The sequence below is a fragment of the Phascolarctos cinereus genome, unplaced genomic scaffold (genome assembly GCF_003287225.1).
Source record: "Phascolarctos cinereus isolate Bilbo 61053 unplaced genomic scaffold, phaCin_HiC Scaffold_5;HRSCAF=322, whole genome shotgun sequence".
Lineage (NCBI taxonomy): Eukaryota > Metazoa > Chordata > Mammalia > Diprotodontia > Phascolarctidae > Phascolarctos > Phascolarctos cinereus.
The window spans coordinates 246,427,846-246,454,635 of NW_027555958.1; the positions used below are offsets into that span (position 1 = coordinate 246,427,846).

The 26,790-nt window shown below is 38.9% G+C and overlaps 2 long non-coding RNA genes across 2 annotated transcripts; one reads left to right on the forward strand and one right to left on the reverse strand.

Moving 5' to 3' along the window:
* Positions 1–1,832: 1,832 nt before the first annotated feature.
* LOC144457615 (uncharacterized) lies at positions 1,833–20,081 on the reverse strand. The gene is made up of 3 exons (XR_013487078.1): positions 19,974–20,081; positions 19,366–19,485; positions 1,833–4,476 (listed from the first exon to the last, which is right to left on the reverse strand). It is a non-coding gene; the product is annotated as an uncharacterized LOC144457615 (long non-coding RNA).
* On the forward strand, positions 2,928–25,686 carry LOC144457614 (uncharacterized). The gene is made up of 7 exons (XR_013487077.1): positions 2,928–3,025; positions 4,418–4,504; positions 5,740–5,766; positions 15,414–15,446; positions 16,577–16,597; positions 24,526–24,555; positions 25,489–25,686. It is a non-coding gene; the product is annotated as an uncharacterized LOC144457614 (long non-coding RNA).
* Positions 25,687–26,790: the final 1,104 nt, after the last annotated feature.

A 26,790-nucleotide genomic window follows, 5' to 3' on the forward strand; every position in this document is an offset into this window, starting at 1 on the left:
AAGTAATTGAGGGGGAAATATCTTTTTTGGCTTTTTGATGAGGCAGTCAGTGTTAAGTGACTTACCCAGGGTCACACGGCTAGTAAATGTCATGTATCTGAGGTCAGATTTGAACTCAGGTTCTGCTGACTCCAAGGCCAGAGCTCTACCTACTGTGCCACCTAGCTGTTCCGGGAAATATTATTTAAAAAAAAAAAAGTCATACCCTTGGCAACAGAACATTCAGTAAGGGGAGAGGAAGGTATCGTAATTGGGGGTGTTGTTATGATAGGAAGACCCTGATCACCATGTTTTTTTTTTCCTTCTTCATCTCTACCTGTGAATTTATTGGCATAGGTAACCCCATCAATGCAGATCTTAGAAAGTTACCTGAGTGATGGAGAGGGCCTTACTTGCCCAGAATAACACAGCAAGGATGTATCAGAGACAGAACTTGAACTAAGATCTTCCTGAATCTAAAACCAGCTCTCTATCCATTACACAATATTGTGTCTCTCGTGGTCACCAAAGAGAGAGAAAATTTGAGTTTACCAACATTGTACAGGCAAGAGGTGTACCTTCAGTGGGACAACAATGTGGAAAACAAAATCTGTGTCACTTTGGCCTTCGATTTTTTGCCTAAAGCTTCATAATTATCTCCTAAATTGGCATGCTGCTCTGCCCTTTCCAGTCCATCTTCCACAACCTTCCTAATGACACTCCTCTGCTCAAAAAACTTCAAGGTTTTCCCCACCCCTTACAGAAAAGACTATTAACTTCTTACTCTGGCATTCAGGTGGCACAGTGGATAAAGCACTGGGCCTGTAATCAGGAAGATTTGAGTTCAGATGTAGTCTCAGACACTTACTAGCTGTGTGACCCTGGGCAAGTCATTTAGCCCCTATTTGTCTCAGTTCCTCATCTGTAAAATGGGGACACACTGGAGAAGGAAATGGCACTCCAGTATCTTTGCCAAGCAAACTCCATGGACTATGTCAATGGGATCGCAAAGAGTCGGACATGACTGAACAACAACAAAAACTGGTATTCAAGGCCTTCCAGAATCTGGCCCAAGATCATTTATCTAGTCTTGTACTACGCCCCTTCATGTTATCTGTATTCCAATCAAACTGGGCTACTCTCTATCCCCTGTTCTCATCCCATCTTCTCATAGTTTTGTGTCTTTGCTGATACTGCCTCTAAATACAGAAATGTGCTCTTCTGCCCCTATCCTTGTTGAAGCCCCTTCCTTTTTACAAGGCCCAACTCAGATTACCCTCTTCATAAAGCCTTCCCTGACCCTTACAATCCTAGGTATAAGTGATCTTTCCTTGCCTGAACTTCTTTGCTTATTTCACCCTCCCTGACAACAGTCAATAAACATTTAAGTGCCTACTACATGCCAGGCACTGTGCTAGGCACTGGGGATACAAATGTTGCTCACTATTCATTTTCAAAGAGGACCAATGACATCATGGTGATGTGTTGACTTGATCATGAATTGGATTTAAATGAGGCAGAGTTGCAGAAAGTCATCAGTCTTAGTCTCCCAGAGTCATCAGAATACAGTGGCAGAACAATAATCAAGATGATTGGCGATGGCCTGGGTTGCAGTGGATGATGTTGGCAGCTTCAACACCTAACCAAGCCTATAGAAGCCTTTTGTTTTGTTTTGTTTTGTTTTAAATTACTGTTAAATTGAATTGGATGAGTACTATGAAATAAGGTTGGAAATGCTGGATAGAGCCAGACTTTGGAGCTCCTTGGACACTAAGGTAGTAAGTTTGTTTTTTATTTGGTAGTCAATGAGGATCCTCTGAAGTTCTTCTGAGCAATGGAATGTCATAATCAGATTCATTCAGTAGCAAATTTATTAAGTTATCAGTGTGTAGCATAGATTAAACAGGAGAGAGACTTCAGGCAGGGACAAAGTAGGAGGCTATGCTTACAGTAGTCAAGTAATGAGAGCCCAAACTAGAGTTGTGCCAGGAAGAAATGGGAGAAGGAGATCAACTTGACATTACAAGGAAGCAGAATCGAGACATATCAGCACTTCTCTGATACTGCATTTTGTTAAGCTTTACATTTACCTTCTAGGAAATATCTTTCTTCTCTTTCTTTCCTTTTTAGAAATGTTACCTATTTCCTATCTATTTAGCTGGTTGTTCACAGTGACACCCAAGGACAGAACAGCTCTTTAACTGATTGCTTTCTTCCATTTCCCTTTTTAGCACAAAGGTTTAGGAAATTTTTCTCACTGGCTGAAATCTTATTACTACTAGAGAGCACCATTGAATCTTCTTCTTTGAGCTAACTCTCATTTACTCTGAGGGCCCTTTTTTCAGATGTTTGGAGGGATTCTCTCTTCTAGATATTCTTGAAGATCTGAAATATTCCAAGAGATCTAGTTTAAACAACTCCAGCATCCTGACAATTCAAATCAAATTGATAAACACTTATCAAGTGCCTACTGTGTGCAAGGCAATAGGGATAATTTTTTTTTAATGATGTGATTCCTACTCTCCAAAAGCTTGCACTCTTGGAGGAAGAGTGATAAAACTTTAAAATAAATAAGTGTAATACAAGTTAGAAAATAATCTGGGTAAAAGGAATGATTCATACAAAGGGCTCCAGGAAAATATGAAGGGGAAGAGAGTACTTTCAGCTGCAGGAAGTCAGAGAAGATGAGGAAAGGAGGATAGAGTCCTCTTGTGACTAAAGGGAATTCTCAAACCTGCCTTGTTTCTTGGCACTTTCCTGCTTAGCTCTTCAACTTTTAGGGTTCTAGTCCTTTGTTGTGGCATAGCCTCTAGAAAGTTCTGAAGTCACATGCCCACATTCTGTTTCAACCTGGTCAGAGGGAGCTGCTTTCAACCTGCAACACCTCTGTTCTCCTCTGCTCTCCTCTATTTTACTGCTTTCCCAGGCCTAGGTCATTCCCAGAACCATACAACCAGAAAGAGTAGGATAATGGTTGGGGCAACACTGGAAACTGACCATTGACATCTCTCAGACACAAGACTGAAGATGGGGTGGAATTTTCCAGGTAGGGACAAATTTCTTCTCTTGGACATTCTTAGACTTCTTGGCTCTTCTTTTCAAAGCCACCTTCACCTTCATTCTCTAAACTCAAACCTTCATCTTCCCTTGCTTTCTTTTCTATTATGAAATTTCCTTTCATTTTTACCTGTTTCTTCTATCCCATCCCCCAGTCAACATGATTCATTCCCTACTCTGAGTATCTCTCATCAGCCACTTTTTCCACTCTTTTTCCCACTCCAGGTATCAATCTTTGCTGGAGAAAGTCTGTTCTTCAGAAAATTTCTCATCTCCCATCCTCCAAATCACAGACTCCTCATTTTATCAATCTTCTTTCTTTTCACTACTCTCAGAGGAAAAAGTGTCTCTAAAGGTCTAACCTCTTCATTTGTGCCTTTGTTCTTACTGCCCTCCTACTGCCTCTTCCAAATAACCCCTATGTTTCTTACATCTTCAATCACATTCCTTTCTTCCCTACAAATATGCTCAGGCTTCCTTTATTCTTTAAAAAAAAAATCTCTAAATTCTACTTACTTCCCTTCTAAGCCAAGCCACCATCCTCCCTCTGTTTCTATCTCTGCTTGTCTTTTTCTCTCTGTCTCTGTCTGTCTCTCTGTCTCCTTCTCTCTCACTCTACCCTTTTACTGCCACTTCTAAACTTTTGAAAATAATCTATAGTAACCATCCCCATTTGCTCACTATTCAATCACTACTTAAACCCTTACAAACTGATTTCTAACCCTATCATTTTACAGAAAATTGTAACTTAGAAGTCACCAATGGTCTTCCCTCAATTCTTTTCATCTTGCCATCCCTATAATATTTGACACTCTTGATCATTCTTTTCTTCTTAATCACCATCTGACTCATAATTCAAACTAAGTTCTTCCTGACTCCAAGTCCAATGAGCTACCCATTATGACACCCAACTTGCCTCTTGACACATATCTGAACTCCAGACAAACTGTACTGTATGTCCTGCTCCTTTCATGTTTTTCTGCCTCTCTATGTTGGATCATGATTTATCCTCCACCAAAAATACTGACTCTGTTGTCTCAAACAATTGGAATCCTACCCAGTCTTCAAGACTCAACTCAAATTCTATCTTCCCCATGAAGACTTCATTGATTCCCCAGCAGATAACATGCCCCTGTGTTTGTACCTCCCTCATCACACTTACCACATAGTGGCTAGTGTTATAATTATTTGGATCACTGGATTTCTTTTCCACAGACTGAAGCCTCTTGAGTGCAAGGATCATCTACGTGTTACAATTTTCTTTAATGTCTCTCATACTATAGGCCTTATTTGGTGAAGGGTGCAGGAAGCCAATAGAAATGACATAAGTCTGATGGCCTGGCCTGGTCATCAGGTGAATTCAGGTGATTTTCTCTTTCAGCAATTCTTCTGTCTTTGATCTTCATCATTCTGGCATTCGCCACAGTGGCAGTTCTAGTCCTGAAATATATACAACACAAGAAAAAATGTGAGTCGTGATAGGACGACAATCTTCATAAAAACTGAGCAGGGAAGAAGGGAGGGAGGGATGCAAAGATTCTCAATGTATCTTTCCTTGTGACCATATATATCTAGTTGGTAACTAGTCTCCATACCCTGGACATTAGTACTAGTGCAAAGGCCTGAGACTTCTGGGTTTTTCGCTCCTCTGTTATCACTTCACCTCATAACTCACTATGATTAATTATGTCAACCCAGAAGGAAATATTACCCAATTGAGGCTGACAAAAAATCAGCACACAGTCAACAAATAATACCATTAAGGAGAAATTAAATCAAAAAGAAATCCTTTGAATAGATAGGAAGAAGAGGAAGACCTTTATATTAGTGATATAGAGAGAAACAGCATGACAGTGGATAGAAAGCCAGTCTCAGAATCAGAAAGACTTGTATTCAAGCCCAATCTCTGACATGTCCTGGCTGAGTGACACTGAGAAAGTCACTTATCCTCTCAGTGCTCCCAGGCAACCCTCTAAGACTATAAATGGCAGAATGATTGGCTAATCTTTATTGGCAAAGGAAGTTTCCTCAGTTTCTTCATAGGGAATTCCCTATAGCAATAAGGTCCAGACCAAAAAGAAAACTAAAAGCTGCAGCTCAGGGTTGTGTAGAGAGGGGCAATTGCAGGAATTTTAAAAGGTGAGGGAAGAGTCTAGGAGACAGATAGACTAATGAGAAGCATTAACCAGCATGGTATTGGGTAAAAAACACAATGCTGATAGTCAGAAGACCTTAGTTTTATTCTTGGATCCACTACATACTAATCTTGTGGTTTTGAGCCCCTCTCTGGACCTTCGTTTTCACCTCCAGCAAATGAGAGGATTGGTCTCTACAGTTCCTTCTAGTTCTGACATTCTATGTTTGTATAATTCTATAAAGAAAGGACCATGGAAACAACTTAAACCAATTGGCATTGGTACTAATTTCCTGAACTAAGATTTGGTGTTTACCCATGTACTCCTACTCACCTGAATCCCCACCCTGCCATTAACTCTTAAGTCCTTCTCTTCACTCACTGAAATGCAGGGAGTTGGTAGGAACAGGTTCTGGGTTAGGGGGTGGGAGAGGAAATGCAGGGGACAAGAAGGGATGGAAAGTAGGTACCCTTGGAGCAAAGAACACACTATACAATGGGGGTGGCTCCAGGCATCAGATACCACAAGCAAGTGGCCAACAAAAACATTTTCCTTGTTTTTTCCCTAGCGTTTGGACCTTGCAGTGCAGAACAACGTAAGTATCTATATCCAAGAGAAAGTGATGGGTCAGGTGGGCCGTTATTTACTGTTTAGCACTATCCCTACAATATGTACACAAGATATATCCACTGGAATCTCTTGCCAATATATGAACTCTGTCATAATGGAAACTAAACATACTCTTCCCACTTCCTTCCCTTAGAAAATACCATCCCTTCCCAATTTATCTTTTATACCCGGTTACCTATTTCAAAGTTTGGGATAACCTTTAACTTTCATATTTCCTTCTTCAAAACTTAACTCAAAATTCTCTTCCAGATAGCTTCTTCTGTCCTACATTCCCCACCTAATACTTGCAGGAATCATCCAAGGAACCAGGAAAGAAAAAGAAATCAATAAATGAAATGAAACTCCAGAACTATTGAAAAGGATGAAAAACAGAAGGGAAGGAGCAAGTAGAGGAGGGGAACCTGTGGGAATAGGGGTGTATCAAAGTAGATTAATGATAATGAATATTAGGGAGGAAAGAATTAACCTAAAAGAGGGAAACCCAAAAAATAAATTTCATATGAATATGAAAGAAAATTAATGTACCATAAGAAATGATAAAATGGACAGTTTCAGGGAAACCAAGTATATGCTCTATGAACTCTGATGCAGAGTGAACTGAACGGAACCAAGAGAATAATTTATACAAAAATATTACTGCACTCCCACTTCACTTCTGACTCCTTGATTCCCTGGCATTCTTCAAGACTCAGATCAAATCTCATCTTCTAAAAGAGGCATTTTCTAGTCATCCACTTCCCTCCCCCACCCCAACAATTGCTAAGACCTTCCCTCTGAGATTACCCCCCATTTAACACTGTATATGCCTTGAATGTACATAGTTGTTTATATGTTGTCTCATCCATAAGAACTGAAGCTGCTTGAAGGGACCATATTTTTGCTTTTCTTTGTAGTTTCAATGCTTATTATAGTACCTGGCACATAGTAAGCATTTGATAAATGCTTGATGACTGACTGGCTGACAACATTATAAAGGAAAACATCTTTGGAAGACTTGAAAACTCTGATAAATACAATAATCAATTTTGATTCTAGAATACAGATTATGAATATGCTACCTACTTTTTGGCAGAGAAGTGGTGAATTCAAAATGCAGAATACATACATTTTTGGACACAGATAATATGGCAATTTGTTTTGATTAACTATGCATATTTAATACAAAGGGCTTGTTTTTCTTTTTTATTTTCCAATGGGAGTAAGAGTATGGAAGGGGAATGGTGGATAGGGATAAGGGAGAGGGAAAAAAGAAAGGAAGAAAAGAGGATTGTGGAAACATTTATTTAAAATTCAAGGTAAAGAATAGAAGGAAGGCCAGAAAGCAGCAAGACAAACAGGACATCTTTGAAAGCTACAGATTGTACTCACTATATACCTGAAAAGAAAAGTAAGCTGCATATGATAGAGATCTGTAGTTTCCTGTATAATCTACTTTTTCTGTTCTACGACATTTATGCAGGTGGTTTTTTTTTGTCTTTTGTAAAGTTCAGAATAAAAACATTTTTAAAGCAAAACAATAAGACAATATACCAAAATGTCCAGGATGCTGCTATAAAGCTATCCTAAGAGGAAAAAGTATATCCAGAAAAGAACATATTAACAAGATAGAAAAAAGAGGATTAATGCATTAAATATCTTTTTTAATCTGGAAAACACAAGTAACTGGGGGGGGAAGCAAGAAAGGAAATCTTGAACATTATAGGAGAAATATATAAATTGGAGAAGCTGGGTGGTGCAGTGGATAGAGCACCAGCCCTGGAGTCAGGAGGACCTGAGTTCAAATCCAGTCTCAGACACGTGATACTCATTAGCTGTGTGACCCTGGGCAAGTCACTTAACCCCAACTGCCTCGCAAGGAAGGAAGGAAGGAAGGAAGGAAGGAAGAAAAAAAGAAATATATAAATTGGAAATGAAAGAGAGTACAGAATTTACAAATAAAACTAAAAATTGGTTCTTTGAAAAAAACCTAACAAGATTGATAAACCTTTAGCTAATTTGATTTAAAAGAGGTGAAGAAAATCAAATCAATAAAATAAGAAGTAAACAAAGGGAAAACACAAAAAATAAGAAACATGACTATTAGAACTTACATATGTCAACTAAACTAAGAAAAATGAAATAAAGGATTACTTTTAGAATAAGATAATGGAACACCGATAATCTAATCCCAGAAAATTTCTAGCCATAAAGGCTCTATCACAGAGGAGGAAAGTATTGGTCTTGATGAATTTGTGGGAAAATTCTACCAAACTTTAAAAAAAAAAACTAATATCTATATTACAGAAAAAAAAATTTAAATTCAGAAAAAAAGTAACCTATTAAATTCCTTTTACATGGCAAATATATTCTTAATACCAAGAATAGGGACAGATAAAGCAAAGAAAGTTTTCTTTGACATAGAGCAATATAATTAACTAATATTGATTCAAAAGTCTTAAATATAATCCTGATAAACAGAATAGAATTTATCCAAAAAAAACCATTCATTATGACCAAGTTGGATTTTTATCATGAATTCAAGGATAGTTCAACTTTAGGGAAACAATCAACATAATTAATTGTGTTAAAAACAAAAACATCAAAAGCTACATGGTTATCTCAGTAAGTACAGAAAAAGCTTTTGACAAAGTACAATCTTCATTTATGCTAAAAAAAAAAACTTACAACAAAGTATAGGCAAAGAGAGAACTTTTTTAATATCATAAAATGTATCTATATAAAACTAAAAGCAAATATATGCAATGAGAATATGTTAGAAGCTTTCCCAATAAATACAAGGGTAAAAGAAGGATGCCCATTCTCCCTGACAGTATTTAATATAGTCCTAGAAATGTTAGCAATACCATAAAACGAGATTAAAGGCATAAAAATAGCCAAAGGGAAGATAAATTATCCCTATTTTCTAGTGACATGAAAGCTTACTTAAAAATTCTAGAGAAGCAACAAAGAAATTTAGATAATAGCTTCAGTAAAGTAACAGGCCACAAAATAAACCCAGAAAAAAAAAAGGGGCACATGTCTAATAACAAAATCAATGAGGTAATAACAGAAAGGGAAGTCTCATTCAGAATAATTACAAAATGCACAAAATAGGTTAGTGAATCAACCAAAGCACATTCAAAGCCTCTATAGATTCAATTACAAAATATTCTTTGAGGAAATTAAGAGCAACTTAAATAGCTAGACGAACATTCAGTGCTTGTGATTGGACCGTATCAATGTAATAAAAATGACAAGGCTACCAAAGTTAATTTACAAATTTAGTGCTATACTTAGTGCTATATTTATTGCAATATGGCTCCTTGAAATTGCCAAAGTGATACTTGACAGAGATAGATAAAATAATAACAGACTTCATTTGGAGAAACAAGGGATACAGGATATAAAGGGAATTATTGAATAATGTAGGAATAAGGGAAGAACACTTCAAGACCTCAAAGTAATTATAAGGCAGTAATCATCAAAAATCATTTACTGGTACTGGTACTGTTTAAAAAACAGAAAGTACATCAGTGAAACAGACTAAAGGTGGAAGAATTTCAGTTGCAAACTAGATTGGTCTAGGCATACCCAGTTCAGGTAACATGGAGGCACCCAAGAGGGGCCCTTAGAACATGTCTAAGTTGCTTAATTTAGAGCCCACTGCATCCTCTACTATGTAGGAAGAAGTGGCCTCCTTTGATTGGCTGCCTGCAACTTTAAAACTGGTGAGACTGATCCAGCTGACCTTTTTTTTCTGCTACATTTTTCTTTCATTCACTCTCTTTTTTGGCAGAAGGTGAAAATACCAATTCATCCGTGTGATAGGAGATGCATGCTTCCATATTACCTGAATTGAGCAAGTCCAGACCAGCCAGCATATAGGAGTCACACACAAAAAAGAATGCAGCTGTGAAAAGGGCAATAAGAAAAGAATGCAGAAAAAATAGATGAATGAATAAATTAATTAATTAATTAATTAATTAATAGATAAATAAATGAATAAATGAATGAATGAATGAATGAATAAATGAAAAGGTAAATGGTTGAGCCTCACCAGTTTTAATGATACAGGCAGCCAAAAAAATATACATATATTCATATATATATATGGCTACCTCATTCACACAGTAAGGAATTCACTGGGCAGCTTGTTAGGCAAATGGGGCATGCTCAAAAGATCCCTCAAGGGCATCTCCGTGTTAGAATTAGGCATACCCAGAGAAGTCCAGGTTGCAGAGATGTAATTGAACACCGTAACCTAATGTTTAATTAACTCTTATTTAATAAACCTTATATTTGATAAGAACTGCTGGGAAAACTGAAAAATACCAGAAATTAGACTTAGACAAACCTCTTGCACTAAATTCCACAATAAATTAAAAATGGATATGTAACCTAAATATTAAAGATAAATATATTTTAAAAATATAAAAGAAGCATATAAACCTTTCACATGTACATGTAGGAGATAAATTCTTAACCAATCAAATGACAGATGCAATTACAAAAGATTTTTAAAAGATAATTTTGAATATATCAAACTGAAAAGTTTTGCACAAACAAAATTAATGTATATAGAAGGGAAGTAATGGACTGGGGAAAAACCTTCTTGTATCAAATATCTCTAATAACAGTTTGATATCTATGATATAGAGGCAACTAACCAAAACCTATGACCAAAATCCATTTCACAATTGAGAAATGGTCAAATAATAAGAAGAGTTCTCAAGAGAATTACAAATTATTAACAACCATATGAAAGAATGTTCCAAATTACTAATAATGAGGCAAATCAAAACAACTCAATCATTTCATACTCATAAAATCAAAAATGATGGTGAAAGATAGTAATAGTCAACATTGGAGGTGAAGGGTGGTCGGGGAGAGACAGACACAGCCATTTTTGGTGGAGCTGTGACCTTACCCAACCTTTTTGGAAAGCAATTTGGAATTATTCAAATAAAATTTCAATATGTTCATACTCTTTAACACAAAGATTCTACTGCTAGGCACATGACCCAAAGAAATCAATGACAAAAGAAAAAAGAAGGGCTCTCTATATAAACCAAAACATTTATAGCAGCACTTTTTTGTGGCAGGAAGGGCAGGGAATGGCTAAACAAATTGTGATATCTGACTCTAATGGAATATGATTCTGTTGTAAGAAATTCAGAATATGATGAATATAGAATTGTATGTGTAGCTAGACTCAACTTATTATTTAAACTCATACATTCCTAGTACGTTGGTTACCCTGTGTACAGTTACCTACATCCTTCCTCAAGGTTCTGGGGTACCCCTGAAGGACGGTGCAATTCTCCTAATGCTATTAGCTCAAGCCCTAATTCAATATGTATTCCCCTCACTATCAATTGTCCAGCGCCAGTTAAAAATCTCAACATCACTGATACTAGTGATTGTTCAGTCATTTCAGTTGTGTCTGATGCTTAGTGATCCCATTTGGGGTTTTCTTGCAAAGATACTGGAGCAGTTTGCCACTTCCTTCTCCACTTCATTTTTATAGATAAGGAAACTGAGGCAAACAGTTAAGTGACTTGCCCAGGGTCACACAGTTATAAGTGTCTGAGGCCACATTTGAATTCAGGTCCTCCTGATTCCAGCCCTGGCACTCTATCCACTGTGCCATCTAGCTGTCTAACTAGTGATTGATTAGTGTCTCACTATCAATTTAACCAGCTGATCTCTGCTCCATGTCAATTAACCAGTTAACTTTTATAAATAGATACTGCCTGAAAGATATAGTATTCCCCCCAGATTCAGTCACACTATCCATTCTACCTTTTTGGTCCCTGGGGAGAATGGGCTCCAACCTACAACAGAGTTGTCACTCCCCTGCTTTCAGGGCACAGTGTCTTAGCTACTGAGCAGATTCACTACTGGGATGGGTTAAGTAGTTAACTCCTGAGAGCTGGCTCTTTGCTGGGCTTAGCTGCTGGACTTCCTAGACTGAGCTGCTCTAAGCTGATGGTTTCCAACCTCTCAAAATCTCACATGGCCTTGTTCCAAAGGAAAGAAGACACAAAACAGAAAGAGGCTCCATCCTAGATACAAGTTTTCCTAGGAAGCCATGAATCCATGGGCAGGAGAATAGCGACCTCATCCCTATCACCCATCTGGAGCTCAGAGTCATCCTTAACTTCATGGCCAACAGGAAGGAAAAAGGGAATATTTAAATTGCTCATGCCATTTGAATGAATGTGGCTTTTTAACAGCCACTTAAAAGGTTTTTCTTCACCACAGAGGAAAAGGACAGAAACTAGGGCATACTTGCATGTCTTCCAAAGTGGAAGGCCATGCATGCTCAGAAGCAAACTGTCCAATAAGCACCTGCCTGTTTTCCTCAGTTTCCTCAACTGTGAAATGGGCTTAATAACACTGTCTACTTTACAGGATTGTTGTGAGGATGAAATGAGATTATATTTGTAAAAAGCACTTAGCACAGTGCTTCCATACGTTGGGTACAATATAAATCTTATTCCCTTCCCCATATGGGTTGCCACTAGACAGAGTAGATTGAGTATGTTCCAGGGACTGGGCCTCTATTCATCTACTTTATTACACATGGAAAGATTTATATATACTGATATAAAATGAAGTGAGCAGAGCCAGGAAAACAACGTGCATTTCCTACAAGGTAAATGGGAAGAACAACCCCAAACAATTGAAACTGGATGATTTGAAATTCTAAAGAGCAAACCTGGCACCAAACAGGTTATCATTAGAAGTGGCTCAACCCCACATTCTTTGCAGAGGTGGGCCCAAGTCCATGGATATGAAACATTTCCTACGAGCTTTTTTTCTGAATTTCTTGCTTTTTCTAAAAATAAAAATCTCTTGTTTCTTCTTTCTTATAAAGGATGACTCTCTGGAAAGAGGGGAGAAGGATACAGGGTGAAATGTAGGCAATATCAAAACATAAGATAATCAGAAAAATCTATTTTTTTAAAAAATGGGTAAATACTTCCTTTATAGGTTGCGAGGGTGCAATTTATAAGGTTCAAATGAATTAACTCAAAATCTGAAAAAGGAATATCCTTTCTAAGGTATAAACATTACCACTTGAAGTCTGAAACCTTATATTTTACTGCCTTTATGACCTGACTCTTGGATCCTACATTTTATCAAATATGTCAGGGTGACTCAGTTCCTTAGAATTTCCCTGTCCAGTGTTGCTCCTACACAGATAGCACTAATCATGACAACAGTGCTTTCTTCCCTAGCACCAAGTCACACAGTGAATAAGTGGTATGACCTAGATATCATGTTTCTTTATTTCTGCATACACCTGGACATTGCTTCATAAATGCTCAAATACCTTTTCACATCCATGAATTGTTTGTGTCCCCGAACAGGGACCATCTCTCTCCTTTTGTACCCCTCCATCCACCCTGCCTAGTTCAATGTTGAGGGTATATCTGATGCTCAGTGAATGTTGCTTCCCACAACATGCATTACAGCAGTGCATCTCATAGCAGTTCATCATTCAGTGTCAGCCAGAAGATCTCACTAGTTACTGAGGCAAGCAACACATTCCATTTTTGGAGTACAAAAATTACATGATGAAATGAGGAGTTGGGGAATGATATGGCAGTGGTGCAAAGGAGGGGTTGAAGTAGCAAGAGAGAGAACAGAGTCCAATCAGGAGATAACTACAAAAATCCAAGTTATAGGATAATAAGACTTAAGCCAGGGTAATAATAGGGAAAAAGGAAAATAGGAGATGTCCCAGTGACTGAAAGAATGGGATGAATAATAGTGAGATAGGAGTCAAAAAATCCCATGCCTATGAAAAGAATGGTAACACAGAAGTGGGGAGCTAGGAGGTGAAACTGATTTGAAGGAAATATAAATTCACTTTTAGTCAGGTTGAGTTTGAGGTATAAATATCCTGTTGTAGGAGAGGTCAAGAATGGAATATTTTTCCCTAATTGATAAATGGTCAAAGGATATGAAGAGGCAGTTCTCAGGTGAAGAAATTAAAGCCATCTATAGTCACATGAAAAAATGCTCTAAATCACTATTGATTACAGAGATGCAAATCAAAACAACTCTGAGGTACCATATTACACCTATCAGATTGGCCTACATGACAAAACAGGTAAATGGTAAATGTTGGAGAAGATGTGGGAAAATTGGAACACTGATGCATTGTTGATGGAGTTGTGAAGTGATCTAACCATTCTAGACAGCAATTTGGAACTACGACTGAAGGGCTATAAAAATGTGTGTACCCTTTGACCCAGCAATAGCACTTCTAGGGCTGTACCCCAAATAGATCACACAAATGGGAAAAGGACCCACATGTACAAAAATATTTATAGCTGCTCTTTTTGTGCTGGCCAAGAATTGGAAATTGATGGGATGCCCATCAATTGGGGAATGGCTGAACAAGTGGTGGTATATGAATGTAATGGAATACTATTGTGCTATAGGAAATGATGAGCAGGTAGACTTCAGCAAAACCTGGAAAGACTTGTATGGACTGATACCGAGTGAAGTGATCAGAACCAGAACACTGTACACAGTAACAGCCACATTGTGCAATGACTAATTTTGATAGACTTAGCTCTTCTCAGCAATGCAAGGATCTAAGACATCCCCAAAGCTCTCATAATAGAAAATGCTATCCACATCCAGAGAAAGAACTACGGAGTTTGAATGCAGATCGAAGCATACTATTTGCCATTTTTTTTCTTCTGCTGCATTTTGTTTCCTCTTTCTGGTGGTTCCTCCTATTGGTTCTAATTCTTCCTTACAACATGACTAATGTGAAAATATTTTTAATAGGAATGTATATGTAGAGCCTATATCAGGCACACCATCTTGGGGAGGGAAGTGGGGAGGGAGGGAGAGAAAAATTTAAAACTCAAAAGCTTATGGAAGTGATTATTGATAAATCAAAATAAATTAATAAAAAATAAGTACTAATGGAAAAGATGCTTATTGAATTATAAAAAAAAAAAAAGAATGAAAGGGGCAACTAGGTGGTGCAGTGGATAGAGCTCTGGTCTTGGAGTCAGGAGGACCTGAGTTCAAATTTGGTCTCAGACACATAACACTTTCTAGCTGTGTGACCCTGGGCAAGTCACTTAACCCCAATTGCCTCACCAAAAAAAAGAATGGAATATTTGTGAGTCAGAGTCAAAGCCAAGAGAATAGATAAGTTTTCTAAGGCAAAGACTACAGAACTAAGGTCAAGTTTTGAGGAACACCCTATAATCTGGGGGCAAAAACAACAGAGGAGAACATTGGTTGGAAAAGTAGGAAGAGAATCAGAGTAATATAGTATTTCAGGAGCTGAGAGATGAGCAAGCTCCAATGAGAAGATGAAGTCGAATAAAAGACTGAATAAAAAATTCTTTCAAGACAATTTTTCCATGAGTAAAATAGAGACAATCACACCTGAACTCCTACCTCACAGAGTTGTAGGAAAATTTAAATGAGATAGCATGTGTAAAAGGTTTTGTAAACATAAAGGACTACATGAATGAGTTCTTTTCCTTTTTGTATGTCTTAAATAAAGCTCACTAGTATAGACAAATGTAGACTTCATTTCTACATGTTATGTTGAGTAAATTAAAATAATGGAATCTCATCTCTCTTTTTCAGAGGAGTGTCTTTTGAAGTGCCAGGATCAGAAAGGTAAACAGACTTGGAACTGATAGGTGACTAATGAAGCATTTGTGCACCAGAGGACAAAATAAAATATTGTTTCCTTTGCAACATGTTTTGCTAGATTAGTGTGGGTCTATTAAAATATTCATCAGGAGCAGCTAGGTGGTGCAGTGGATAGAGCACTGGCCCTGAAGTCGGGAGGACCTGAGTTCAAATCTGGCCTCAAACCAAACACTTGACACTTACAAGCTGTGTGACCCTGGGCAAGTCACTTAACCCCAATTGCCTTAAAAAAAATATTCATCAGTACATCTATCAGTTCATAGGAAAGGCTTATGTATTCCTCTACAGAAAAGCCAAATTTCTACACATCCCTAGAAGGAATCTTGGACTTACAATTAACCTTTCTTTATAAGTGTCTACTAAGTGCCAGGAACTATGAGAGCAGTAAAGATACAAAAACAAAATTGAAGTAGCTCCTGACCTAGCAGCTAGATGGCCCAGTAGATAGAGCACTAGGTTTGTAGTCAGGAAAACCTGAGTTCAAATCCAGCCTTGGACTCTTTTTGACCCTAGGCAAGTCATTCAACCTGTGCTTGCCTCAGTATCCTCAACTATAAAAATGGGGATAATAACTGTACATACCTTGCAGGGTTGTTATAGGGTTAATATTTATAAAGCACCTGGCACAGTAGTAGGCACTACAGATTTTTATTCTCTCCCTCTCCTCCCCTGTCTGTTCTATCAAGGGAGAACCATGTACATAAATAAGTGGATGCAAAATAAATGCAATGTAAAATTTTGGGGAATAGGGCACTAGCAGATAGAGTTAGGAGCATGGCCAATTAACATCTGGCCAATAGCCAGTGATCCTTTAATCTACCAGAGGGAAATCTTTACATTTAATATAGAAGTAACAGCAATACTTTGCACTTCATCAACCTATATCATTTATTACTTATGTTATCTTGGGGGAGGGAGAGAGGTGGGGACCAAGCACTCCCCCCCCCAAAAAAAGCACACATTCCATTTCTCAACGTACTACAGTTTACATGTTTCTCCAAAGGGTCCCCTCCATCACTCCTAGAAATAACTGCATTCATCTTGTCTCTTACAACTCACTTAATGTGTATCTTTGTGTTTATTTGTTTGTTTAGCTCAATGTGAGGAATCCATCGGTAAGTGTTTTACTATCTTTATTACCTCTAGGCATCTAGTGTCTCCCAACTACCTATTCCAAACAAGACTGACTACCAAAGCCAATTTGAAGAGCTATGAGTTTGAAAACTGATTCTTCTTGCATTGAGCTCCTCCCTCCTTCAGTTGCATTAGGTCCCTCCCCACCAGGCCTTGCTGGTCTACAGATCACAGAGCTGAAGCTGCTGGGTGTAGCATGGTCTGAAGTAAATAAATTTTTAAAAAAATTTTTTTTTTACCATAATTTCATTTAGTCTGGGAAACAATGCCCCAGAGAACATGGCATGCTTTGCTGACACTGGCCATGTTCATTTCTGGGTAAAAGGATTTTAGCCTCAGCCTCTTGCTTCTCTACTGCCCAGCCGCCCCAATCTAAATCATTTGTGGGATTTCCTGCCTTCCAAGACCAGGTCCCATTTTCATCTGTAACAGCTACTGTAGTTGATTTCATTCAGATTGGAATTATGCCCCACATTGTTCCTAATACACATTCCCCTTCCCAGGCTAGAATGGGACCCATCTTCTTCAACAGCCTTACCCTAAAGGAGTAGTTCTTAATCTCGGGCCCAGGAAATGTTTTTAAAATACATACTTTGATAAATGTATTTGAATATAGTTTTCTTTATAATTCTATTTTTTTATATTTGAAAACATCACTCTGAGAAGAGCTCTAAAGGCTTCACCAGTTGTCACTGATCATTGCATGCATGCACATGTGCACACGAGCCCACCTTCCCCCCCCACCCCCACTTTCAGATATCGATAGTATTTACAGAGACAAAAAAATTCCCAGACTATCTAACGGTGCCAAGGCGACATCTGCTGGCTGCAAATGGTTATTGTAGCTTTTCAACAAAAAGTTGATGACTCTCAGAAAACAACGGAGAAAGGAATGGAAATAAAAATAGAAAGGAATGGAGGGGGGGGAAATGGCATCAAGAAAGTATAAAAATCAGAGTTGTGCTAGTATTATGCCCCTGCCTCTCCCAACAAAACTTCTAGCTGGGCCATGACAGAAACGCCAAAGCAGATTTAAAAGGGCTTGAAGGATTGAGGGCATGGTCCACTAGGGCAGCCTGGGTATTTTTTTTCTCCCCCAAGGGCCTGGGCAAGACTGTGGGGCCCAGGCTATTTGTGCCCCATAAAGGAAATTTCCTCTCCCTAACACCTGTTGGTATGAAAGGAACAGATATCTCCTCATAATGCAGGAATGATCCTGAATATTGCCTTGGATCAAGGTCCAAAGTCAAGGGCAGCTTGAATGACAGACATAGTCTGTCTGCAATCAAGGTGCCTGGGCCACCTTGAGGGAGCAACAGAAAGCCCCGTGAGTTCCTCAATCACTCTCAACAATTTGGAACATCGGAGTTTTTGTCATGATCAGAAGGAGAGGCCAGGAAAAGAACACTCCCAAAGGGAACAGCAGGGAAGGGTGGGGTGGAGAGAACTGAGGGAGTTTAAGGAAGGGCCTGCTTATTGCAGAGGGCTGCTGTCTGATTGAAGGAAGATCTCGTGGCTTGGGGATCTTGTTTGCAGTGGATTGACTCATTGATATCATTGACTTTATTTATTTCTGATATTCTGGTGAATATTTTTATGGCATATTTTGTAACTGAATCAATGAAGCACACAGCCAGTGACATAATGAAAGGAAGAAGCCAGTAGGATGACGATTAAGACCATGAGATTTGATTGGGTAATCCACACATAATAAACCACACAATTACAAAGGGACAGAACTAAGGGAAGATGAGAAAGCAGTTATCTGGAAGCCAGAGTGTAAAGTTACCCCAGACTACCCTCTGTTGTTAGGTGGTGTGCATTATAGGTGGAATAAGCATTTGATAGCACCTGCTCCTTGCTGAGGTCCAAGGTCAGCCAGTGGTCATAGAATCCCCTAGCTGCTCGCCTGATTGGACTTTATATGAGTTTGTTTATTAGTTTGTTTGTTATTGGAACATGGGCTTTTAAATAAGTTTAGAGCAGCCTATGTATTTACCTAGAATTTTCTTTGCAAGAATTTTTCTTTGTTTATTGTTCCTACTGGGAATCTCATTCTGAATATAACTGCTGGATTTAATCTTGCCTCTAATTTCATTCTATTACTGCGCCGTCTCGCTTATTATGTTGCTCGATTTTGTGTTGAAGCCATGATTTTAGGTAAAATAAGCAGATTTTGGAGCACTGCTAAAAGACTTTAGAATAAAGTATCAATGAAGAATTTTTGATATTAGAAGTGCATCCAAGTACTAAGGGAAAAGACATTAAGGATGTCCTTCATGACTCCTTGAATAGAGGATCAGAATATTTATTCAACATCACAAGTAGGCAAACAGGGCACTCTGTAATATATAAGTTAGTTGAATCAGTAGCATATGGAGAAATAAATGTTTGAAAAAAATCTGTAAAAACAATCTGTAAATTCAACACTAGATCATCACACCAAAACAGAGAGAGAAAGAGAGATATATATTCAAGAAGAAACAAAAAAAGCTCAAGACACTGCTATAGAGTGAAGAATTCTTTGAGGATGCTGTGAGACCCATGTATAAGAGAAAATCAGCACCTGGAGATAGAGAACACACTGGATATAAGCCAATGTGAAAATGCCACTTTGTAAGTTACACACTTTCTCAAGAGAGATGCTGAGGCCATGTGGAACGGAACCATTTGAGTTCTGGATAGGACCTGACATTAAACAGTATCACAGTGGCTGTATTGTATGCCAGTTTCATGATGTCATACTCACATGGGTTCTGGATAATGGAGGATGCTCTCGCACTTTGCCATTTACCAATGGAGTGAAGTAAGGCTGCATGCTTGTTCCTGGGTCTTTTAGCACAATGTTTCCAGTGATGCTGTCAGATGCCTTTAACAAGGATGAAAACATGGATAGGACACCAGCCCTGGAGTCAGGAGGACTTGAGTTCAAATCTGGCCTCAGACACTTGACATTTACTAGCTGTGTGACCCTGGGCAAGTCACTTAACCCTGATTGCCTCACCAAAAAAAAAAAAAGGCAAAAAAAAAAACACAAGGATGAAAACAGCATCAAAGTCAGCTACATCACTAAAGGCAAATTATTTAACTTGAAAAGGCTACAAGCCAAGACTAAATTGGAAGGAGAGTTGGTTGCACAACTTTTTATTTGTAGGTGATTGTGCACTCAGTGTAGCCTCTGTGGCTGAGATGCAATAAAGCATGGATTGATGCTCTGCTGCTTGTGCTAATTTTGGCCTAATGATTAACACCAAGAAAACACGAGTGCTCCACCAGCCAGCACCACACCATCTACACACACAATCATCAGTTACAGCAAATGGAGAAATTTTGAATACTGGGGATAAGTTCACTTACCTTGGCAGTATACTTTCCAGGGGTGTACAGATGATGAGGTTGATGCATGCATTACCAGAGCTAGCTCAGTGTTTGGGAGGCTCTGAAGGAAAGTATAGGAGAGAAGAGGGATTAGGCTGCCTACCAAACTGAACGTCTAGAGAGCCATTGTACAGAAATCATTGTTGTATGCCTGTGAAACCTGGAAGTGTACCAGCGCCATGCTAGGAAACTGAATTGCTTTCACTTGAATTGTCTTTAAAAGATTCTGAAGATCACCTTGCAAGACAAGGTACCAGACACTGAGGTCCTTTCTCAAGCTGAACCGCCATGTATTCAACTCTAACACAGAGAGCAAAATTCCAATGGGCTGGCCACATTGTTCAAATGCCAAACATGTGTTTGCCCAAAAGACTGCTTTATGGAGAACTCACACAAGGCAAATGCTCCCACAGAGGTCAGAAGAAGCAATATAAGGACACTTTCAAGGTCTCTCTGAAGAAATTTGGAATTGATTGTAAGACATGGTAGATACTGGCACAGGGCTATCCAGCATGGTCTGCCCACATCAAAGAAGGCTCTGAGCTCCAAGAGCAAAACAGAATTGCAGTAGCTCAAAAGAAACATGAGATGCACAAATTTAGAAACATCTCCACATCAAATGTTTATATGGACTATTTGTGCCCAACCTGTGGTAGAGCCTTCTGACTCATATTAGTCTGATCAGCCGAAGTCAGACACCTTGACCTCAACGTAATGATGTCACTTTGGTCCTCTTCCAGCATGAAGGACGACAACCAGCAGCAGTGGCAGGTGAGTAAAGTAGAGAAAAGACAGAGGCTAATGGAAAATTTCAAACTTCATGATCTTGCATGTAGCCTGAAATCAGAGCACCTTATTGTGACATGGTTAGAAGGCTTGCAAAGTCTAGAGAAGCTGTTTGGCAAAACAGAAATCTCACAATGAGCTTGTGTCCAGTTCCTTAATTCATGCTATGTACAAACATCCTGCATGAAGAGTTAATAGAAAAGAAAGCAGCAGAGCCAGAAGTAGATACTGTCAAGTTATCCCAGAGAAGCAGTAAACTATATGGCCAGGTAGCCACAGACACAAGGGTGCCTGATTGGACTTGAAAGGGTGATACCACACATTAGATGTAATGAACTACTGGAAGCAATAAAGTTATTTGGGTGGGGGGAAGCTTATTGAAAAGAGAGAGGCCTTTTAGGGGCAGCTAGGTGGCACAATGGCACTTCAGGGCACTGGCCCTAAAGTCAGGAGGACCTGAGTTCAAATCCGAACTCAAACCAAACACTTGACACTTACTAGCTGTGTAACCCTGGGCAAGTCACTTAATCCCAATTGCCTAGAGAAAGAGAGAGAGAGAGAGAGAGAGAGAGAGAGAGAGAGAGAGAGAGAGAGAGAGAGAGAAAGAGAGAGAGAGAGAGAGGGAGGGAGAGAGGCCTGCAACAAGACTCTAAGGAATCTTCTCACATATGTGCAACAGGAGAATGATAGGAGGTCACCTACAATCACCTAGATCAGAATCTAAGGGAAAGCCTTCTGAAACATAGAAGAGTGGGCAAAAGCCATCTTCCCTGAAAGACAAAGTATTATGAGGCCAGAGGTCATGGTAATAGTGAGCAGTGATCAAAGGAAAAGGAACATACTCACCAGTTAGCCATGTCCAAAAAAGTCTTTGCCAACTAAGGACTCTTCTAGTGATTAGTAGCTACCTTAAAAATTTGTAAAGAATTATATCATCATTACTGTTATACCATCTCGCTAGTCGGTATATAATATGGTTGAGAGGACTCAAAAGCACAGGAGCAAGACAGGTCAAGCTGACCCAACCCCTTCAACTCCATTTAGAGATCATTGTGATGGAAAAATATGAACAGGCTTCAAAGGACTTGATCAACTACTTCATGCATACAGCAGTATTGCTCTATGCAGACCCACACAAGCTACGTCTTGGTGTTAGCCTGGAAGGCTTAGAAGTGGTCTTGTACCAAGAGAGTAATAACAACCAATGATCAATCCATTGCATTTTCTGGTAGAGAATTTACTGAATGAGGCTGGTCATCTCATGACTATAAAGTAGGCTTTTACTGAAAAGCTCAGAAACTGTATTTATGAAGCTCAATTTCAAGCGTAGACTGGCAACTATCCACTAACTTATATTTTGACCAGAATGAAGCTGGACACTAGCTGTCAGAGATGGATAGTGGAGCTAGCCAACAATGAGTTCACTGTGCACTACATTTTAGAGAAGACAAATGCATATTGAGATGTCTTGTCCCATAGGCTATGTGTCACTGAAACTGTGGTGATATTCATAAAAGGAGTGATCCTCTTGTGACATGCAGGAAGATTGATCTTTGCCACTTGAAAGTGCAGCTGATAATCTTGAACGTCCACTGAAAAGGGTGTCATTGAACCAATCCCTTTGCTTCAGTTATCTTAGATGACTGGGGGGGGGGTGACAATTGCATGATGAAGCACTATGAAAAGTGAAACAAGCTAAAAAGTGAGAGCATGACATCAGAGACTCAAGCTTCATTCCCTAGAAGATATCTTAATGCTGAGACAAAGGCAAACATAGGAGCTATGCAATAGAGTGCTACACAATGCTATGACTGGTCCCATGTGTGGTTCCAGGAAGCAATTGTTTGCTACCCAAAGCATTTTGCTCTCTGGCCATGAAAGTACCACATCACAGCTTTAGATGTTTAGGTCAAGAGAAAACATCTGAACTAGTAAGAAACAAATTCTATTGGCCCAAAATGTCAGCAGATATCTATAAGCGTGAGGCTTATATTCAATGCATTTAAAGGAGTTCTACCAATTCATGCTTTATGCTTGGAAACTACAAGTACTAGCAAGCCTTTGGAGTTTGCTTATACATAATTTTTGTCTCTGGAAGGGCACAGGAGAAGTAGAAGCCACATTCTAGTAATGACAGGCCCCATTTCACCCAAATGTGCACAAATATGCCCAACCATTTAACTAGAAAGCTTTTATAATTGCTAAGGTATTGCAGGACAAATATTTCCATGTATATGTCCCCACCAGGTTCTACTCTGACAAAGAAAGAGATTTTCAGAGAAATGTACCTTGATTTTGCCTTTGTCAGGATTCAAGAAATCTAGAACCATACCTTACCACCTTCAAGGAGACCCATAGCATTTTGATCATACAATATGTAAAATGAAAGGAACCCTGTGACCTGAAGGGAAAGTTCAGTGGAGTCAAACATGGTATTCCTAGTGCATGCAAGCAATGATGCAAAGAATAATGCTACAATATTTACAACAGGTCTAGATGTTTGGGAGAGAGCTACATTTGCCTCCTGTGCTTTGAAGTCTCAGAAGATGGAGAAAATGTGGGGACTCACAATCAATACATCTCTCAGCTGAGAGATTAGCTAACTGGGCCCTACCACGGGGGCATGACCCCAGCTCAGAATAGCTATGTTAGAAACAAATGACAATATGAGGCTTGAGTTCACTGTCAGGATCTTCAGGAAGAGAAGAGTTCTAAGATGAAACATTGGTTTCTATGGAACATACACTGGAAATGTAACCCTATGAAGTAGTTGAGAGATTTGCCAGTTCATGATCCTGCTCAAGAGGGTGGTCAGGATCTTGCCAAGATATCATCATTAAATAATTAGACAAGACTCTTCATTAAAGGAGTTAGACTGTATAAGTAGGAGGTAAGAAGTGATGGAGAGCCAGATAAGTGGACTTCAAGGAAGAAAGCTTGCTCACCAGGAGCAGAGACCTGTGATCAATTCTGGGCTTTAAAATGTAAGAAGAAACTCACGGGGGGCAACTAGGTGGCTCAGTGGATAGAGCACCAGCCCTGAAGTTAGGAGGACCTGAGTTCACATCCAGCCTCAGAACAAACACTTGACGCTTAGTAGCTGTGTGACCCTGGGCAAGTCACTTAACCCCAATTGCCTAAAAAAAAAAAAAATACCAAGAAGGACACTCACAAGCTGGAAAATATCCAGAGAAGGACAACCAACCTGATGAAGGGCCTTGGGGCCATTTCATATGAAAACTAATGTTTAGTCAAGAGACAAGAAGACTAAGAGGGGACATCATAGTCTTTCAGCATTTGAAGGAGAAGCATTGGGCAGAAGTTGCAAAGAGGCAGATTTAGATTTGATGTCAGGAAAAGACTTAACAATTAGATATGTCCAAACGTGGAATGGACTGACTCAAGGAAATGTGTTCCCTCTCCTTGAAGGTCTTCAAGCAGAGGCTGGTCTTATCAGCTATAATATGTAAATAAATATATAATAAAGTAAAATATAATTAGATAATAAATATATAAATAAAATTATATCATAATTATATAATTATAGTTATACTTTTTATGTGTTGGATCAAATAGTTTCTGAGGTCTCTTCCAAATCTCAAATTCCATGATTCTGTCACAAAGGATTTGGTACTCTCTGAGGCACCCATTTCTGAGGTTTCCCACTTGGACAAAGTAACAATAGAAATGGCAATTTTCTTGTAACAGAAAGTTCACCCTGATTTCTCTGTTTTTATTTGAATAGCACAATCTACAGACTCCTTTAACATTCCAGGTAAGGGGTGTGTGTGTGTGTGTGTGTGTGTGTGTAAAACTCTGGTATCTTCTGGTACTACAGTGTCTGTGGGGTTCCCCCTCCCGCAATTCAGGGGCTGAAGGTCATACCTGTTTCCACCCTAAGTCCTAGGATGTCCCTTTATGTATGAGGCTCAAATCTCAAAAATCAGGATAAGTTTTGCCTGTAAGGGCTGGCTCAGTCAGACTGGGTCTCAAAGCAGGGCTGGGTTCAGCTCAAGTGCCATCTCCTACAAGAGGCTTTTCCTGATTCACCTAGTTGTTAATGTTCCTATGCCCAAAATTACTCATATTTATTTGGTATAAATATTGTATTTACTTATCCAAGCATGTGTTATATATTCCCAGCAGAATTTAAGTACCTTGAGGGTAAGAATAGCCTTGTTTAGGGGTTTGTTTGCTACTGGTCTTTGTGCCTAGCACAGTGTCTGGCACGCAGAAAGTGTTCAATAAACGCTTGTTGAATTGAATAAGTGGCAAGGCAAAGATTCAAATCCAGGTCTTGTCAGCTCCAAGTTCCTTCTCTTTTCACTATACAGCATTGCCCTTTTTTCTTGATTAACTCCTAAGTATCTTTCCTGTTTCTTAAAGTGCCTTTGATTTTTTTAAGGATTATTTTCATTTTTCTTGGTATTGTTAGAGGTTGTATTTTTTTCCATAATTTTTGGTAGGAGTGTTCCAAAGAAGGGGAGGAAGACATGGTAACTCTAAATCACTTTTCTAAACATCTCCTTCTCTCCCACCTCCATCATCCACATTTCACTGAAGCTTACATGGAGGGTGTGGTACCTCCATGGTACCTGGTACAGTGGAGTGTTCTGATGCTTTTCTCTGGATAGAATGTTTGTGTGAACTGTGTTCTCCTTATGTCAAATGAGCCACACTGATTTTTATGTTTGTGTTTCTTTTTTAGCAACATCTTCAACCAGCCTAAGTAAATTCCTTATCTGTTTCTCCACTATCGTATCCTTTGACCTATTCTGATATCTAAAGGAAATATTCCTACACTGGTTCTTCCTATTTCTACTTATGAAACGTAGAGCTCACGCTTCTAAGTTATGACAAATTTTTACACAGCATAAATCCCTTTGAATAAAATGAAGAAGAAAACACAGAGGCAAACACTTTGGTGATAATATTATTTTCTAGCTTATCAATATCAAAGACAGGCAGCAAGGTATAGTAGATAGAAAAGTGGTCTCGAAATCAGGAAGGACTACGTTCAAATTCCATATTGGCTATGTGACTTTGGGCAAGTCAGGAAACACTTCGTGTTCCAGGCCAATCCCTAAGACTTTAAACATATAAGAATGAATGAACACCAGCAGAGGGGCTTTCCTCTGGAGAATCCTCCAGGATTCCTTTAAGTATGAAATCACAGGTCTGATATAAATCAACCAATTAATTAATTAATTGGTCTGTTTCAAACTGAAGTATCTTCCAAGATAAAATACAGAATGAGTAGGAGAAAAATAAAGGAGACCAGGAGTCAGACAGCAGAGAATGGGGAGATAAAGGATTAGAAAGGCAAATGTAGGCAGCATTTTAAATTCAATAAGATTTCTTCAATCCCATGGAAGTTTCCAGACCTCAGAAGTGTTTGAGAAGAAAATACAGGGAGTTCCCAAATTCAGAAAAACTTCAAGGGGCTACTAAAAGTTTTCTATGTGAAATTTAGCCAAAGGCCTATGCCCTCCTTATTCTTAATAAGGATATTCTTAATTAAGCTTGTTAGAACCTTGTTCTAACAAGCCGTCCACATTGCAGATACTGAGGCTAACAGTACAACCTGAGCTACAAGGGTAGTGTGGTCTAGTGATGGGACAGTGGAGTTGGAATCAGGAAGTCCTGGCTGTAAATCCCACCTTAAGTTGAGTCATTCATCTTCTCTGTCCCTCAGTTTCCTCTTCTATAAAGCGAAAGGGGTTGTACTTCATTCTATGGTCCTTTCCAGTTCTAAATCTATGATCTTATGAACATTTTTTTTTTTGGCAATTGGGATTAAGTGGCTTGCCCAGGGTCACACAGCTAGTAAGTGTCCAGTGTTTGGTCTGAGGCCAGATTTGAATTCAGGTCCTCCTGACTTGAGGGCCGGTGCTCTATCCACTGTGCCACCTAGCTGCCCCTTTAAGATCCATTTATGAAAATGCCCCTAGAAGTATTTCTGAAGAATAAACTTTTCTGAAGCCACAGAAGCCTCATTAAACTGTCTAGC